General features: G+C 38.4%; 1 pseudogene; it reads right to left on the bottom strand.

Annotated features, from left to right (window-relative positions):
* Positions 1-1,023: 1,023 nt before the first annotated feature.
* Positions 1,024-1,456, bottom strand: LOC143689801 (protein MIX23 pseudogene; annotated as a pseudogene).
* Positions 1,457-20,448: the final 18,992 nt, after the last annotated feature.

The raw sequence follows: 20,448 nt of genomic DNA, 5'->3' as shown, positions 1-20,448 counted from the left end.
CTCAATAGAGGGATCTGGAGTAGCACTTCAAGATGACATTCACAGAAAGATACTTCTCTTTCAGATTCTAGATAACAATTTTCTCTTAGCACTATAGCCTAGCTGCCCTCATAGGCCACCTGTGCCCTCTCTCCCCACCTAGTGGCAGCTTCTGACCCATTCCAGTTGGCTGCTTTCTTCATAGCTCTAGTGCTTGCTCAGACCATAATCCTCCTATCTAGCAGCTGCTTACGGACAACTTCAGGGGTCACTTCAGCAAAAATTCTAGTTGTACCCCAAGCCAGCTGGAGGCAACTATGTTATCATCTGCTCCAAGCCTCTGGCAAATTTTTGCCATTTCAAGCAGGCTGCATTTCTCTATATAAGGAGATCCCTTGGGAAAATGGGAAAAGGGTACACTTCTAAGTCCTTAGTTCCTTTATTGTCCATTCTTCCTCCACTTAGAAGTAGTAGCTGATTTTTTTAAAAATCAGAAAGTTATTTTAATAGTTAAAAAACACTTTGTTACGGGATCACTATAAAATAGCAGTTGATTTCTCCATACTTACTAGATGTATTTATACTTGAGGTCTTGCTACGTGAAGCTGAAATCAACAAAGGTCTTGAACTGTTGTCTCAGAAATCAATCTAGGAATCCTACCCTCTTTCCAGCCCAAGTACTAACAGGTCCAACCTGTTTAGCTTTTGAGATCAAACAAAATCGTGCATGTTCATGGTGGCATGGCTATAGAATTTTTTTTTCTTTTTATGTCTCCCTACATATATATATATTTCTAAATCTATACTTACACATACAAAGAGGTATATATGTGATGTATATATATCATAGGGAATTTTGTTCACAATTTTTTTGGAGGGGGCACATTGTATTGGCCTGGAATTGAACCCAGGTCTTCCTCATGGCAAGAAAAATTCTATCACTGAACTACCCTAAGACCCCTGGAAATCAACCCTCTTGATGTCTTTCATGCTTATCTCTTTTAAGATGACCCAGTCCTTGAAAGCAAAAGTATTTCTTTTTGTTTATTTACTCTTTGGAGGTTTGAAATTAATTCAGCAGTGTTCATTAAACACGTTCCAGCTCCTGTCATTTACCACTTCTTCAACATTAAGTTCTGACTGCATCCATTTCAACTTTGTCTGCTCTTCTCTTAAGTTGCTTTAATAATGTTAAATTGTCCAAATTCTTTTCTCTGTCTTCTCAGATCTTTTCTTTCTGCTGAAGTCTGAACTATACAGTGTTTTCTGACTCTGTCCCAACTGGCTTGAGATCATCATAGACTCATACAGTTGTTTTACAGGTTTGGCTGGAATCAATTTTCCCTGCAAAGCAAGCTGGTGAGACTGTGGTATTTAATTCATATATTATTTTGTCATCAATTGTCCTTATCACCTTAAGTAATTCCTAGAACTCAGTAAACTCCTCACAGTTCACACTGTCACTGGATGCCACCATACTGAACAGTAGCTGATGGCTTGAACTTGCTACATCTGGACTTAGAGCCCTCTTTATCCCTTTAAGTAATTTACCACCTATTATTAGTTAACATTTATTTATATTAAGTTTTCAATTTCATATTACTGGCATTTTTTTTTGTCTTTCCTTGGAATCTTGGTAGTGAATGGGAAGTAGAAAACAAGTAGTAGATATTTAAGTTCTATAGAAGTAATAGAAAGCACAATCAAAACACAAGGGCCCCCCCAACACACACCATTTATTAAATACATTTCATTGTACAAAATGAAAGTTTAATAAGTGAATCAATTCCTCTCAGCCCTCCATAGAAACATATGGTATTACTGATACAGGAAAAATCTAAGACTTTTTTTAAAGAAATGGGAAATATCAGGAAACATCTAAGCAAAGCTATAAAAAGAAAAAAAATGTAAAATGAGAATCAAAACTTCTCAAATTGAGTAATTCCCTAAAAAAATCAACCATGAGGTAGAGAAAAGCTGTAACACAATGTTCTAACATTAATTAAACATCATTAAAATAGTATTTGCAGATATTAAAGATCTCCTTTAACTAGAAATTCAAAAATTCAGAACAGAAATGTTTATAAAGGAAAAATACACAAAGTGAGAGCTGTTTGAATTCAGGGGAAAAATGAAGGAAATAAAATTTTCTTAGAAATGATAACTAGATTAGTAACTACTCAGATGAGAATGGGTTTTATTGAAAATATAATAAGTAAATTTGAGAAGAGAAATGAAAAATATCAAAATAATGAAAAAATAAAGAACTAAGTTAAAAAATTAGAAAATGATATGAAGAAGATAAACAAGGAAAATCCATTATATGTATAATTAGAGACCCCAACAAAGAAAAATAGAATACCAGAATAGAATAATATTTTTTAAACTGTAATCTAAAAAAAAACTTCTACACACTCAAAGAGCCAACAGATTATCAAGAAAGACGACTGCAAATGGTTAACACTAGAATATGGCCTAGTAAAATTATTAGACTCTGAATTGAAAGAAAAAATATTCTTGAACTCCAAACAAAAAGACCAAGTCAGTTGTAATTAATGGATACCAAGTTATCTTCCAATTGCTCAAAAACAATATTAAAGCAGCCCAACAGGGAAGCGACATTTCCAATAAACTCAAGAAACTTAAAATTGGTAAATTTTGTTTCATATAAATTAAATTAGATATATCTAATTTAAAAAATTAAACTAAAAATAAAGTTAACGGGAGATTCTGGGAAGATAGTGACAGCAGCAGCATTTTGTTGTTGTTGTTATTGATGATGTTGTTTTAATTTCTCAGAATCCCCACATTAAAACCAAAAAGTAACACATTAAAAAAAAAAAGGCAACTAGTTGGCAAAACTAAAAGCTCATGGACATTATGGGGAGAGTCGCCACATAGCCAACAAGTATTCATTAGAAAACTTGGCAGGTCAGTTTGAGAATAAGAGCTTAAACTGGGAGTGACTTTTCCTTTTCCAATTATGGTAAGTACAAGTGTCCTGCAGTAATGTCTGAAGGCACAAGAGAAGTCTAACTTCTACAAACTCTCAAAAGTGACCAGTTAGGGCGTCCTTCCAGGAGAAGTCCTCAGACTATAGAATAACTGCTGATATGGATTCAAATTTGAGTAGGTTAGGGATGTAAACTTTTAAAAGATCCAGGTAAAACTGAGGAAAAGTAACAGAAGGAAATGCCAGAAAGCAAGCTGTAACTTTTTTAACACTGCATAAATCCATATAAATGGGACCTCTGTGAAGTTAGAAAACCTATCCTGACTTGAACGCTGCTTTCTTCTAAAAGTTTAGGGAAACTAATTTTATATAAAAATGAGCACAAGAAAAGTATTAAGTTTGAATATGGTGAAAACTGATTATAAGCAAAATGAGAAAAAAAGAGTAGAATTATAACCCCTTTCAGAAAAAATGCCAATAAAAGAGGTCAAATCTTTAGTCTGCTATTTCAAAACTAAATAAAAGACATTGAGAAAGTAACAAAAGTTATGAAAGAATACTATTGTCATCAGGCCAAACATAGGAAGGACATTTTGAGCTTTATAAAGTATAGATTTAAGCCTTCTGAATGTGCTTAACTCTATGGTTTTTTAACATTAGTACGAAGAAACTAATTGTTCACTTTCAGAGAATGAAATAATAGAATTAGAATATCACTTTGCATCACCTGATGAATTAATGGGTCTAGGCCTTGAGGTCAATGGACAGTTTATGCCTCTCAGTGAAAGAATGCAACACCACCACATAGTTTTGTCAAAAGGATTGATACTGAGTCTAATCAAGCCTCTGAATACAGACACCAATTTATAGAAAAAATGGAGGACATTGGACTGTAGTAAGAATATGCAATCAGCAAAATCCAGATTGAGTAATACTCTACAGGGCAAACAGACCAGATTCTACAACAAATAAGTTGTAAGTAAAAGAAAAGATTGGAAGGAGAACCTGTAGATTTTTAAAGACTTACAAGATGTATCATGTTTTTTATAAAGAATAAGACTAAACTCCAATGTTTAGAGATGCACATTGGGATGATAAAACTATAATAAAATACAAAAGTTAGCACAGTGGTTGCCTGTGGGAGAGGGAGAGGAGTTTTGATGGAGACAGGGCCCAAAAAATGGTTTGTGACATGGGTAGCAAAGTCGTTTCTTGATCTAGGTGGTGATTGCAAGGGCATTCACCTTTCTTAAGCTGTATGTTTATTTATATGGCTTTATATATCTGGGTTTTACTTTGCAATAAAATCTTCTTTGAAAGTTTGGTGCAAGGAGTGGGGAAGGTGAGGAGTTGAGTTAAACAAATATAGAATTATTTGGGATGTAGTTTAATTTGGCCAAAGTTATGGTGGCTCTTGGTTGAGTGAAGTTTGAAAAATACCAGAATAGAGAATAAGAGTTTGGACTCTGAAAAGCCATAAAATGGGGCTCATATTCCCATAATGTGATTGTTGGCTGTGTGATCTCTAAGCCTCAGTGTCCTCTTGTATAGAATCAATAATAATAATTACCTCATAGGGGCTGTTAAGAGGTCTGAATGAGATCATCCATATAAAGCACTCAGCATGGTGCATGCCACACAGTAATCACTCAATAAATGCTATATTGTTGTTGTTAGGAATAATAGAGGCTCTTAGTTGCCTAGGCACTCTTTCATAGACCATTGGGACCTCTGTGAGTCCTCTTCTGATTTCTATTGCAGCTACCAAAGTTCTTTATCTTATCTGCTGTTCCAATTACAAGCCTACAGAAAGTCTGACTTTTTTTTGAGCACCATAAGTACTTTGGTATAAATAGGAAAATGAAAAGCGTTATAGATTTCCAAACTATATCACACCAATTTAACTTGCGGCCCAACTGTCCCAGGACCCACATGGAAGCAACCCCTAAATTGATGAGGACAAGAGAATTCGTGCAAACTCATTTAGCCTTTGGCTATTATGCTTACCCCTTCCACCAGGTTATCAGGGAACCATGGTTAAACTAACCCTCCCCAAATTTCAAAATTTGGAAATGTGATCTCAGAAGCTATTACTTTTTTTGTCATACTTCCCACTGATACATATGTCAGATGCAAATATAGAGTTCATGGCCCATCTGTGTTCAACTGCTGGCTGCTCCAATCAGTGCAGATTTCCTACTGACCTGCCCGGCATCATTGCCTTTTACCCAATTTCAACACCAGATAAGGAGATACCATCGGGTTGGGGTAACCGGAATTAATTCTAGTTTCTTTTAGTCTAAGATACATCTTGAGTAGTACATTCTTGCAAACCAGATTCGCAAGAAAACATCATTAATGAAAAATGCAGGTTAGAAGTTCCTTTGCTTCTCAAGCATCTCCTTCTCCACACCCCACCATTTGGAGCATACACATGCTTTCTACATTTCCTCTACTGAATCTTCACAGCCAAGTCAGCCCATCCTTGTTCTCCTAGTTTATGTATCTTACTTTGTCTATTAACATTTGCATAGTTCTTTCATTTTCATCATTTCAATCATATCAGGCAAGTATTATTAACTTCTTTTAATTTTTACTAGCAATCTGAGCTCATAGTGGTTAAACCACTTGCCCAGAGTCCACGTGGCAGAGTTGGGAATGGAAGTTTTCTATTCATTACACATTTCATGTCTGCAGTTTCTTCTACTACATCCTGCAGACATTGCACTCGCCCACGGGAGAACTTGAAATATTTTATTTATTCATTTATCTGTATATGAATGTATTTATGTGACTCTCTGTCAGAAAGAGAATAGATAAATAGATCAATACAAGGATTTACAGTAATAAATAGTCAAATTTTTTTAACAACTAATGAAATCAGATTTGCAAGAAAACATCATTAAAGAAAAATGCAGATTAAAATTCTGCTATTAGAGATACTGACTTTCTTCATCTCTTCTTGGGACAGCCTTCATTCCACTTTCAATCCATTTATAGCTATATATATTTTCAAATATTTCAAACATTCAGAAAAGTATAAAGGCTAATATAATTAACACTGGGTACCCACCACCCAAAATTAATGTTGACATTTCTCCATATTACCTCCAGGTTTTTCCTTTTTTGAAACAAAATATTACAAATAAAGTTCCCAAGTTTCTCTTCCTCCAGTCTCTGGCCTCTCCCTCCCACCCCAGAGTAAGCCACTGTGCTGAAGTTATATGAGTCTTCTCCATCCAGGTTTTTATGTCTTTACTGTACATGTATTTATCCTTACATGACATTCATTATAAAAATAAAAGATAGATATAGTAGATAATAATGTTTATGATATTTTCATTGTTACACAAGTGTATCATCATCCTGAATATATCAATATACAATATCCCCTACCAGCAAGATTATGTTTCCAAGATCTAATATAGATGAGATTAATTCATTTTCATTTTGTTGTGTCTACTAAAAAATACATTTAACTTATTTCTACTGTCTCATTCTGTCTTTTGTTATCCATTCTTTTTTTTTTTAACTTCAAATTCTCTATTTTCCTGCTTTTTATTGAGTTAACAAAGGTATCTATAGTACCACTTTTTCTTATTTGCTGATTTGGAGCCTATAGATTATTTTTCTATTCTTTTGATTGCCATCCCAAAATTTTTAGCAAACACACATGACTTCATGTTTTTCATAAAGTCTAAAGTTACTTATGATTTCTACCCTCCTGTTTAATAAGACAAAGACTTCACCAGTCTTTAACTAACTACTGAAAAACTCTGTCTCCATTGCCAAAATTTATTTCCACCTTTTCAAATTAATAAAAAGATTGTTAATGGTTTTTAAACAATTCAGAGTTAATTAAATAAACAAATATATTTTTTACCAGTTTCTGGGCTCATATTGTATATTACCTCTTACTAGTGCAGTGTTTCTCAACAGGGCCATTATTAACATTTTGGACCAGATAATTCCTCCTTGTGGCAGAGTGTTCTGCACAATGTAAGGATATTTAACAGTATCTCTGTCTTCTACCCACTAGACGCCAGTTCACCCAAGTCATGACAATTAAAAAAATTTTTAAAAAGTCTCCAGACATTACTTAATGATCCCTGGAGGGTAAAATTCCCCTCAGTTAAGAACCACTGTTCTAGCTGAGGGTCAGGGAATGGGGGAGGAGGAAAAGGAATGTAAAATCTTTATTTTGCCTTCATTGTCGAATTATTTTAAATGTAATTAAAAATATATATATCTGAACCCTATTTGTTCAGCACTTCAAAGTTATTACTTCCCTGGCTATTATTACTAATGAGTAGCCTGCTGACTAGAAGAAATTCCTTCCTTCCAAAGTAATCTGGGTTCTTTTTCCCTCTCTAGTAGCTCTTATTTTTTTCCCCTTATACTTTATATTCTTCAATATTACCACAATGTGTCTAGTAATGTGTTTATTTTTAGTCCATTTACATGCACATTCAGTTTTAGGACTCAAGCCGTTCCTCATTTCTCGAAACTATCCAGCTGTTATCTCTTTACATACTGGCTCTTCACTATTTCCTTTATTTGCCTCTTCTGGAATACCTATTACATATATCTATTATATACATCTCTTAACTGCTTTCATATTTTTACTGCTGTATTCTGGGTGGCCTCCTCACTAATATCTGCAGGCTCACTAAATCTCTTCTTGTGTCCAGTATGGATTTTATCTCATATGTTGAGATTTCCATTTCAATAGCCAATTTTACTTCCAGGATTTCCAAATGTTTCATTTCTACAACCTCATGTTCTTGCTTTGTGACTTTATTATTTATTTATGTGCTTTATTTGTTATTTCATAATTTATTATTATTATAATATTATTTCTTCCTTTATTTCTGAAAATTTGAGCATAACTGTCTTACATTTCTCTTTAGCTTACTCCATCATTTTCATTTCATTGGTATGAATACATCTCCCAAGTGTTTATTTTGTTGTCCCTTTTTTCTTGGCATTAATTTCCCCGACACATTTTAGAATTTTAGTTTCCAGTCTTATTGTGAGTAAAATTTAGTTATTCTTTTTCCCTCTCGATCACTCTCTCTGTCTTCTCTCCCTCTTCCCATCTCCTTCTCCCTGAATCCTTCCTGGTCTAGCAGATTTGTGTTTGCCTCTATGCAGTCTCAAAGGGCTCCCAGTATGGGAATAAGAGCTCATATGGAAGCTAGAAACTCATATCCTTCAGTGATTTTGGAATAGCACTGGTCCAGTTTCTAGACCAAAGAGTTTCTTAGCCTTGGACCTCAGTGGAACCTGGTTCTACTTTCTCTCATTTTGATATACTCCAGAGCCACAAGAAATAGTCAGATGAAGTTTATCAACCTCTTTTTCTGGATAGTAGGTCCACCTAGAGTGGGCAGTTTTTGCCTCTGTTATTTTGCAATTCCTGAAACACTCAGCTCTCTATGCCTTTTCATGGACCCAGAGTCCAGCAGACTCCCAGTTTAAGCCCACTTCACACTTTATATTTCTGCTTCATTTATTGTACACAGAGATGTTTATTTTGTGTTTTAGTATGCCTTTGCCTTTTAAATCTTCCATTTTAAAATTTTTATTGATTATTTCTATAAGTAGAAAAGGGAGGCTTCAAAAAGTAAACTTGTAATTCGATCTTGATCAGAAATTTCTTAAACCCCTTTATACCTTCCATCTACTTATCAACTTTACCTTGGGTCTTGTTGCCTGGACCAAAATATAATTAACCCTTAAATACAGGTCAAATTTTCCTCTTTATCTCTGAACACTCTCAGCTTCTTCCACTCTTCTGAATTCTATGGGCCCCCTGAAGTAGCTAAGCTTCCGAACCTACATTTTGGTCATTCCCAGCCACTGGTACACCAGCCTCTTTTCACTTGATAGTTCTACCCATGAAATAATGCATTCCATTTATCAAATCACAGTTCTTTCAGCATCCTTCTTCCGTCTAGATTCTCATCTCTACCTCAGCATATTTGCACCTTCTTAGGTCACTAAAGCACTTGCAGGACATTTTTCTGCACTATATTCTTGATGGTCTCAAAATCCGTTTTGAAATTCCTTTAGCATCTTGGCCTTAAGATTCTCATCCTCAAGGACATCAGAGACTTTTATTTCATTCCCCATCAGCTAGGAACCAGCAGGACCCAATCACAAGGCTTTGCTTCATCACTTAACTCTTCAACTCATCCTTTAGATAATTCTTTTGCCATGGGTGGAGAATCCCTTCTGGAATTCTGGATTCCCTCCTTTTCTGCCTATACCTTCATGTCACCCTCAAAATTTGTCTTCGTTGTTATGTGTATTCCATTGGTTCTGTAGTTCATTAATCTAAGAAACTCTGAGACCTTGCTATGTTCTAGATTTACACTAGATTTTAGGATTAAAAAACACAGCAATGATGCAGACTCAGATCATATTCTAAAGAAGCTTATAGCCTAAAATAGGAGATAATGCATTTACAGAAACTATTATAACATACTCAGAGAATCTGGAGGCGGGGGAGGCTTCATGGAGGAGGCATAATTTGAATAAAGCATTGAAGGATAGAAAGAATCTAGACATGAGAAGATGGGACTGCAGGGTAAAGGAAGAATATCCAGTTATCTTTTGCCTTCTCAACTATAATTTCCATTCCATATGGACAGAAACCATAGGTTTTGTTTTTATATCCTTCACAAAGCTTTATACAGGTCTATATAGAGCTCAATAGATACTGAATGAATAGTGTTATAAAGTAATGGTGTGAAATGTTTTTCCAAAAGCCTGGTCTCCATCTTCCTACTCAGCAATTGAGTTACCCATTTATTAATTCATTCTATTAACATGCATTCATGTCTAATATGTGTTAGCCACAATAAGGGCTAATGAAATTGAGATCAGTAAGCCAGCCCATCAAAGACACACAAATGTCTCAGGCCTAGAGGCTGAAAGTAGGCTGGGGGAGTAGAAATATTACTGAAAAAGTCCTTTCAATGCATAGCAAGAAAAGGGTTCTGCAAGCAACTCCATGCATCTTGAATTCACAGCCTCCACAGTCCTGCTGCTTCCCACTTACACTGAAGAGTCTTTTTTACAAATATGAGGAATTCTCCAGTGAGAAAGCAGCATGGGGGCACATTTGCCCAGGCTCTTCTCCTATTAGACCTTACTCAGGAAATTTAAGGAGTCAACTCCCCCAGGGAGAGAAAGCCTGAAGGGCAGCCTGAAGCACAACCACCTGTGCTTCTTCTGACACTCTCTTCCTTCCTGTGTTTGAACTCTCTATTCTCAGAGGCCATCTCACTCCCAGGCAGTCAAAGCAGACAATAGAGGAAGACAAATTGGTTATTCAGTTACAACGATGGAATGTGTGTTTGTGTGTGTGCACATGTCTGTGTGTCTAAGTTTTCCAGCTTCTAAAGCAAATGCCAAGCAGTGGGCTGACTTAAACAATGGGACTTTATTGGCTAACAGTTTGGAGGCTAGGAGAAGTTCAAAACCAAGGTGTCATCAAGGCGATGCTTTCTCCCAGAAGACTGTGGCATTTTGAGACTGGCTGCTGGCAATCCTTGGTCCCTGGTTTTTCTGTCACGTGGCACTGCACCTGGCAGCCTCTCCTGGCTTCTCCTTTCTCTCCCAGGTTCAGCTGACTTCACCTTCTGGCTGTTCCCTCTATGTGGCTTCCTCTCTGTGTGTCTGAATTTCTGTTTATAAAGGGACTCCAGTAATCAGATTAAGACCCATCCTGATTTATTTGCATCATACCTTAAATGAAGTAACCTCATCAAAAAACCTATTTACAATGAGTTCATACAAACAGAAATGGACTAAGTTTAACCACATGTTTTTCTGGGCTACACAGTTCCAATCCACCACAACACATGTGTTCTTTGCGTTTCTCTAGTCTAAATCCTAAAATAGAAATAAATGTGACATCTCAATTTTTTATCAGAACATACCTACATAGACCCATAAGCTCTTAGTTTAAAAGAGATCTTTATCCCTTGACCACACTCTATCTTATATTTGAACACCCCCTCACCAAATAAAAGATTCATTAGACTTTCTGCCAATCTGCCATAATCACCAAAAAACAAGCCTAGGGTAAAGAATAGTGAGTTTGTGTAGAACAGGGAAGTGAAGGCACAATTAGTAATTGGACAACACAGGTTTGAATTCTGGTTGTGAAATGTGTAACAATGTATAACCTAGATGTGTACTGAAATTCTCTGGGCTTGTTTCTACATCCGTAAAATGGAAATTCTAGCAGATGCTGAGAGGGTTGCTGAGAGGGTTAAATGCATGCCTGGCACATGGCAAACCCTCAATATCTGGTGACAATTTTATTTTTATTATTATAATTACTACCGGCGTCCAGCACCCAGGCTCAGTGGCTGCCTCAGCTGTTTGTTCACTCCCACTCTCCATATGCTTCCGTCGGAGGCAGGGAAGGGGGAGCCTCAGGAACAGCAGCCTCTGGGCTGTGACTCAGAGGTGGGTGTGGTTAAGGATGCGGTGCAGCCTTGTCTGCTCACTGTCGATGCTCCACCAGCCACAAGGCACAGGCAGGTCACAGATCTGGGCTGCAGAAGCTGCCTGACCAGGAGAGATGTACTCACTGGCTTGTTGCAATTTTGTTCAGCAAGATGTAATGTATCCAAATTGCTACAGTAAGAATCTTCAGTTTTCACATTCTAGAAAAGCCATTCCTACATCTGCAAACTAGAAAGGCAAGTGTGACTCACCCAGAAGCTCACAATCCTCATTTCCCAGACAACAGGAGAAGTGTATCTGGTCCCCACAGACTCCACCACCGTTCCACCATATGGGGGTGGAATGTGCTCACCAGGCAGTGGGAGGGGCACAAGGAAGAGAAGAGTTCCTCCCTGTAACCAGTCCCCCTTGGCCGGAGCTAGTCACAGATGGACCACATCGTCTGTTTGCTGCAGCCTGGACACTATGTTCCTCACAAACCCAACATGACTTAACAGCAGACCTGGCTTATGTGGTTTTTCTTTTAAAAATTTGTGCTCATTCACTGTTCTAAGCATCTTTATACTCCACCCCCAGCCCCTTTCTCCCTATCTCCAGCATCCTCATAGCCTGCCTTACTAGAGTGAGGAAAATCCACAAAATTTGCCCTCTGGACAACGGGAAAGCATCTGTCTGCCATAATGTAACTGACTGAAGGTGGTGCTGGGGGAAGAGAAGTAATAATACTAATTAATGATCCTTATTGATTAGTAAGCACCATCAGCCTGACAGTAATGCCACATTGGAATTATACCAATCCCTCGGATTTAGTTACAGGGAATCCTTATTTTGCTGAAGAACAGAAATGCAGGACAGGTTTGAATGGCTGAACTAGAGAATGAAGGATGCTCTGTATACCAATAGTGATAAAGTGAGTAATGTAAGTATTTTAAATTTATATACCAATTGCATGTCCAAGGATTCCCAAGCATCTGGCCAGACTGAACTTATCACAAAGTTCTCTACCATCTCTTAATGTCACAACAATAACCATCATTAACTGTTCTTAGGGGTTGGGAGGCTGGTGAACAGGGGTGGGGGGGTGGGGTTAAATAAATACATTGAAATAAATCTCATTGATCCTTCTTTGTCCTTCTCCCCATAAAATAGATATTCAAGAAAAAATATATATCAAAGGCAGCATTCACTGTTACGTTTGGGAGGAAGAGGGGTTTGCTTTGGTGATGTATCAAAGGAGGAAAGTGTTTTTATATTAGTTTTTTTAAAACCTTTTTATCATAATCTAGGCACTGTGCCAGGTGCCACAGATAGGCATATTCTGTCTCAAAAAGCATATAATCTAGTAGAGTGAGACAGATGTGTGTTAAAATCTTCTGCTTTCTACAACATGGCGGATTGGATACCCTGAAAGGTCCTTTCTATCAAACAATTAGATCCTAGGTACAACACACTTCGCAATGCATTATTTGGCTCACAAGAAATCTCCAATCCTCCCCACCACCTAACAAATGTGGGCTGAACTGGTTACTGGGAATGGAGATCTATAAGCAAATGGGGTTGCCGTAAGGGCAAATCCAAACAGCACAGTGCTATCAGCATACTCACACTTGGCCAGCAGCAAGAAGGGGGAATTAAGCCTGATACACTTGCATTAAGCCAGGACTTTGAAGGGGGATAAGGTGGTCACAGGTCAGTAGAAGATCCTGCCTCCCAGCAGAAGTAGATCCTCTCTGAAGGAAAATGCTCCTAATTTAGGCCCTCAGGATCCCAACAGATTAAAAGTAACAAAACTGAACTCACAATCAAAAATGACCATGCCTGAGAGTCAAGGTCAGGTTAAGGGTCAGGCAGATCCTTTTGTTACCATCTATGCAGATGGAGTTTTCAGCAGAAAGGCAGCAAATACATGCATCCTCCAGGCTCTTGACACCCTGTAAAGAGGCATGCTTGGCTCAGGTCAAAGCTGGATTCACTGTGGGTCTGTACATTGCACCTTCCTACTCTCCCTTTTTCTGGAGGGAGAAGGGTGAGTATGAAAAAGGTCTTCTCTGCAAGGGAACAGAAATTTTGGGTTCAAGGTCCAAGCAATCTAACTAAGGTTCAGCTACTTAGGGCAGTGCTGAGAAATGTTAGTTGTCCAGAAGCTGCAGGTCCTGGAGCCCACCAGTTCCACAGAGGTTGGTTTCCAGTGATACTCCTCTCGACTAGGCAAGAAAGGAAGTAATTCCTGATCCTATGGGAAGTTGTCACCCTTCTTGCCAAGAGAACAGGAGCAAGTGGTCCCTGCTACCTCATTGTCAGACAACTCAGAGAAGCTAGGGTCATTCCTAGACAATCCTGCTTGTCACACCACATTTAGCTGAAACAAGAGATAGCAGATTTAACCTTCTTGGAATTTCAATATAGATACTGAGTATGGAATAATTATTTATCATAATTTTACAGAGATAATGGATGCGATAATAAAATTTAGATAGGCTCACATGCTATAAGAAATTACCAGGAAAATAAAAATCAAGTGGATTGTTCTAGTTTGCTAGCTGCTGAATGTAATATACCAGAAATGGAATGGCTTTTAAAAGGGGGAATTCAAAAAGTTTCTAGTTTACAGTTCTAAGGCTAAAAAAATGTCCCAATTAAAGCATGTCTATAGAAATGTCCCATCAAAGGCATCCAGGGAAAGATACATTGGTTCAAGAAGACTGATTAAATTCAGGGTCTCTTTCTCTCCAGTGAGAAAGCACATGGCAAACACAGTCAGGGTTTCTCTCTTGGCTGGAAAGGCACATGGCAAACATGGCATCATCTGCTATTTTTCTCTGCAGGCTTCCTGTTTCATGAAGCTCCCTGGGAGGTGTTTTCCTTCTTCATCTCCAAAGGTTGCTGGCTGGTGGACTCTGCTTCATGATGCTATAGATTTCTCTGCTCTCTCTGAATCTCATTCTCCAAAATGTTTCCTCTTTTATAGGACTCCAAAAACTAATCAAGACACACCCAAATGGGTGGAGACACCCCTCTACCTAATCCAGTTTAGGATTAAACAACCACTCTTGATTAAATTACATCTCCAGGGAGATGATATAATTACTGTTTCAAACATACAATACTGAATAGGGATTAGAAGAAACGGCTGCTTTTACAAAATGGGATTAGGATTAAAACATGGCTTTTCTAGGGTACATACATCATTTCAAACCAGCACATGGATCTTTAGGCATGAAAAATATCATTCTAAAAACTTTTTAAAACCTTGATGGTTGTGTGACACAGTAGATTGTACACATTTAAAGACAGAATTTGTAAACCATAAACTGGAGCTGAAAAAAGTATAAAATACCACAAAGAGATAAGGAGATGGAAAATATGAGAGATTAAATGCCATGGATGAGAGAATGAGAACATTTTATATATGTCCAATCAGAGTTCCAGAGACAAAGAATAGAGAAAATGAAAGAGAGGCAGTATTTGAAGGGATAAGACCTCAGGAATTTCCAATGCTAATGAAGGAAATTAATCCATAGGTTCAGGAAGCACACTGCATCCCAAAGAGGATAAATAAAAAATAAACCCATATTCCACATGTCATAGAGAAACAGAAGCACACCAAAAACAAGATCTTAGATGTTATGATGAAAGGTTCCATAATAGTGAATTTATCTTTTAGTTTGCTTTGGACCTTAGTATTTGGTTCACTGCCCAAATATTGGAAGAGCACTGGAAGGTTACTCTTCATTCATTCATTCACTTATTATCTATATCCCCAAACTACATTCCCATTCTCTTCTCTGCCTCACAGGCAACCATTTTAATGTGCATCTTTTTTTGTGCATATTCTTATTAAAGATGTATTGTGTTGCTTTTGCATGGGCAGGCATTGGTAATTGAACCTGGGTCTCCAGCATGGTGTTTGCTATTTTGAGTGGATATATTTTAATATAAATAAATGATAATGACCTACAATACATTCTTTTTCTTACATTTTTCACTGAGCACTATAGTCTTAAGTTATATCTGTGCTATATAGCAGTGTTTTTCAAACTGTGGAACACAATCCATTAGCGAGTCATGAATCCAATTCAATGTGACCTAGCAGCATTTTTTAAATGAAATAGAATATAAAATAACAAAATCCATCACAATTTATAATGGTATATGTTATTTCATAATACCTGTGTTTCATTTTTGTGTGTATTTGTGTTCTGGGTAGTGATATTAAATATATTTCTTAGAAGGCCAAGCAAATAAAATTTAAAAGCTGTGATTCCATAGGATTCACTAGAAGCATAAAGGAAGCAGTTGCCTACCTGGGCTGGAGGTTTGGTTGACATGGGATGGGAGTAAAAGTTTTATAGTGGGAACAATGTTTACATTGGTTGTTGAAAGTTAGATAGGACTTTTCTAGGTTTATGAGAGAAAGAGTGTACCAGGAAAGGGGCTGGAGGTAGCAAGCAGACCATGAAAATGGGCATGAAGCTATGAAAATGAGACCATTTGAAAGGCAACTTGAGGTGATTTAGAATTGATGCCACACAAGAGGTAATAGGGACAGCACAGCTATAGATAAAAGTTTGGCAGAATTACACAGGCCATTCTAAGGAGTTTGGACTTTATGCCATGAGCAATGGGCAGTCAGTGAAGGGTATGATATATTTCATTTTATAAATTAGAGGACAATTCTGGCAGCATCATAGGAAAAATGTGACTGAGTGGACACTAGTGCCATTCACCCAAATTGGGAATGAAGAAGGTTTCGAGAGGAAGAGGATGAGTGATTCAAGATAGTTTTTAGTTTCAGGTAAGTCATAGATTATATTATCAACTAAATTATTTGATGCCTCCCCCCACCTACCCAGGATACCCACCTGGCTTGACCATATGACTTTGCTTTGGCCAGTGAAAAGTGAGTAAAAGTGATGGATACTTCAAGAGCTAGATTGTGCTTCACCATGGGGTTTACAGTGTTTCAAGCAGAGATCCTAGATATGGAGAAGAGATGTGGCCAATCAGTGGTGGACATGCAGCATGAATAAGAAAGAAATCTTTCCTGCTGTAAGTCACCGAGATTTGGGGGATCTTTGTTACCACTGCATAACCTAGCCCATACTGACTGACTTGAGATGGGCACATGGAGGCATCACATAAAATATATATATATAAATTAGAATTAGGGCAGGCCACAGTGGCTCAGCAGGTAAGAATGCTTGCCTGCCATGCCTGAGGACCCGGGTTCAATTTCCGGTGCCTGCCCATGTAAAAAAAAATATATATATATATATTAGAATTAGCTATAGGCTATTTTTTTTAAGTACTGGCCATCTTTTTCTACTCCTGTGTGAAAGTATCCGGATGCACTTGCAATTCATCAGTCTGTCTCTCAGACAGACTTTATACCAGTCTTGCTGGTGGCCTGTTGAAGATGACCAGATCGTAAAATCTAATCCTGCTCTCATTGTAGCATCTCCACAACCTGGGTGACCGAGATAAAAAAAGGGGGGGAGGGGTGCTCCATGGGAAAGCACAATGTCAGGATGGTGGTGTGCAAGGTAAACTTTTGATAAATTGTGAGTGCCAGATTTCAGTTAAGAGTACCAGCAAGTGTGAGTTTTATCTTAGTATGAATATTACAAAAGAGGAGAGATTATATAGAAAACAGGTAGGGAGAGAAAACCAATGAGAGGACTCGAGGCAGATCTGAACCAGAAGAGGGAAAAGAGGAAGCCCCAGATGCTGCAAAGAGGTTTGTGAGAATACAGAAAGGGCAGTGCAAGCAGACATATGCTTCTGCCCTGGAGGCCTCTGGGTGCAGCTGTGTATGGCTGTGTGCATGAGCAGGTACATATGAGATTCTCCATATGTGTGGGGTGACACTTGATCCCTGTGTATGTCACATGTCTGTCTCTCCAAGAGTTTGGAGAAGCAGAAATAAATAGGATTCTGTGATATGAAAGTACTGTGACTATATCATACTATTTTGTAGGATTGTGAAATAGGAGAGCAAGAGCCACAAGAGACATTTCTCCTTTCCCCAGAAAGGCTGATGATGGTTTGCTTTTTCTAGGGAGGAACGAGAAATCTATCAGACAGTGAATGTATTAAGGGAAAGGAAAATGATGAGGGAATGCAACACAGAAAAGAGATGAAGAGACACAAATAAAAAGTCTTCTTGGAAATATAAATGAGAGTTCTACTGATAAAGATGGAAAAGCATTTTGAGGAAAGTAGGGAATTTTAGATGAACCAAAAATAAGTAATATCTAAGGAAAGCCTTCTATATATACTTGTACAATCAATACCATAACATTCTGCTTCATTCATTCATTCACAAGTATTATTGAGGAATGTATGTGTGCCAAGCATGTGCTAAGTACCAGAGCTATAAAGTTGAATCAGGCTGCATTCCCAACCCTGAAATTCTCAAAGTCTGTTGCCCATTACCAATTGATTATTTTTAGCCTTTACTAAAATATTAGTATTCTAAAAGTAGGTAGGGACTGTGTTTTCTTGAATGCATAACCTATAGCAGATGCTCAACAAATATTGATCGAGTGAATAAATTAAGGAATGAATGTTGAATGAGAGACAAATTAATAACCAACCACCATTCAGCATGGTAAGTGCTCTGGTAACACAAGGTGCTATGGAAACCTTGCAAAGGGTGTCTTTAATGACACTCCAGCACACTTAGACAGAGACTTGAAGAACAAATGGGAGTTTTCAGGATACAGTAGAGCAGGGTGAGCCAAATACAGAACTCCAAAAACTCAAGGCAGTTTGATCTAATTTGGGGGCTGTGATAATTCTACATATCTGGAGTTTGGGTTTGTGCAGGAGTTTCCTCAGAGCAAGAAGTTAGGATTTTACTTTGTAGATGATTAAATGCTTTTAAAAAGAGAAAGCTGATCAGATTTGCACATATGGGAGCTAATGTGGGCAGTGTCAGTGAGAATGGCCAAGAGGATATGGATACAAGAGAGATGTGGAAGCTAGACCCCACAAGCTTGTGTGAACCCTTTGGTGTAACCTACATTAGTTACAGTAATATTAAAAAATCTGGTCTGAGTTGGTAGTCCTAGATAATGACTTTTCAGGAAAAGGGTAATCGGTATGACAGAAGGAAACGCCCTTCCTGAGAACCATTTGGAGTACTTGCAAGGATGAGAGAAAATCAAGCAGCCACTCAAGGACTGATAGGCTGTGGTCAGAGTTACCCATTCCTATGACATCTCTATTTGCTACTGAAATACATTGTGCTAATAGCAAAAGGAGAAAGTGAAGAGCCTGCCTCTCAGAACTCCAGTCCTGTGATGATGGGGCAAGGAGCACAGTGGGTCACTCTGAGGCCCACTTTATGCATGAATGAGGACCAGCCCTTCTACAACAATAGGCCAGCACTAAGGAAGCTGTTGGCTTCATGAGAGTTGGGACCATGTGGGTCTTCTTCACTACAGTACTGCTAGCAATATCCATGCCTAGCACATGGCAGGCAATACATATTTGTTGAATATAATGAAGGAGATCAAAGTATGATTCAGATGGGGGAGGGGACATATGTGGAAAAACCTTTGTCTTCTACTTTCAAGCCTCTATTCCTAATGATAGAGCATGGGAAAGGGAGAAATTTAAACTTACCAACTGAAACTAATTCAATGTTTCTTTCAGGTTGAACTTAATCACTTTAGGGCAAAGACCATCCACAGATCAGTGCTTTCTTGCCTTTGCCTTTCTTCCTTTTTCCCAAAGAGGGAATCTAAGGTCCCATACATTTAGAAGCTTTGAGGTATCAAGAGTAGGGTTTGGAAGGGGCTAATCGACATCCAGCCATTATGCTGTCCTATGGCTCTTGCTGGATCCTTTGTTCAAGTGTTGGCCAATGTTGTATTTTATGTCCTTTTTCTTTGGCCCAGTGGAAGCCACTATAATTGACTCCTACTAAACCTGCAGATCCTCTGAGGCTGGGCTTTGTCACCTACCCTTTAGCTAAGAGTCTCTTTGCACCTTGCTGCTGTCACCCTCCCTTTGAGTTCTTCACCTCACATCATTAATACTCTCTGTCAATCGGAGATCATGGGAACTGCCAGATACCCTACATTTTGCACATAAACCATGAAAGCCAAGGACTATTATTCTAGCCCAGCACTGGCCTCTGCTGTTTCTCATGCTGCATATGGTTCTTTGATTACTATGGGGCTTTTCTGGCAGGTTTGCAGCCTCCATAGGGTTACACCTGGGGAAGCAGGGCTCGACTACAATAGGGCATGATTTGTCCATTTTGGGTGTTTTTGCAACATACCTCATCCCAAGATTAAACCTGGTGGTGTGAGGAGAAATGGAAGTAATGACTGACATTTTCCTCCCAACTCCTATCCAAATAAGAGGTATTATAATTTTTACTCCTATCTAGGAGTTATCTCAACCTACGATTGAGGTAATTGTTGTGTCTCCTGGTAGAATAACACCCTTTGGAACTAAGCCCTGTAGATTAGCAGAGCTTAAGGTTGTGGGGACAGGAAGCAAAAATGTTTCTAGGGGATCACTAGGGGCGATAGTAGATTGTGTCACTCTCATTTCTAGCTCTTGATTCCTGGCCCCATGAATCTAGGCTATGGGAGAAATAGCACCATAGAGCAGGCATCTTCTGAAGAACAGTGACCAAGCCCTGCAAGGTGTTTCCACCTAGTTGTTGTTGTAATTAGTCTTCAAAAGGCCATTCCAGGAGGAATCCAAGATAGCTGATTAGGGAGAGGCGGACTCAATTCTCTCCCAGAAAAACAACTAGGGAACAGGCACAAAATGTCCAGAACAATGGTTCTGGGCCTCTGGAGATGGGGCAGTGCTATTCAACACCCAAAAAAGTGCAAGATGAAGACACACAGAAGCTGCAGTAAGAGATCATGAGTAACCCCCACAGCAACAGCTCTTGGCACCCACCCCCTCCACCCCCAACTCTTTGGGCAGAAAGTTTTGGTGGGCTGGAAGCTACAGACGGACAAAGCTGTGGTGGTCCACTTTCCCAAGAACAGAGCAGGACACAG

Source organism: Tamandua tetradactyla, chromosome 7, assembly GCF_023851605.1.
Source record: "Tamandua tetradactyla isolate mTamTet1 chromosome 7, mTamTet1.pri, whole genome shotgun sequence".
Classification (NCBI taxonomy): Eukaryota; Metazoa; Chordata; class Mammalia; order Pilosa; family Myrmecophagidae; genus Tamandua; species Tamandua tetradactyla.
Note: the sequence above shows the minus strand (reverse complement) of the source record. Positions and strands in the feature narration are given on the sequence as shown.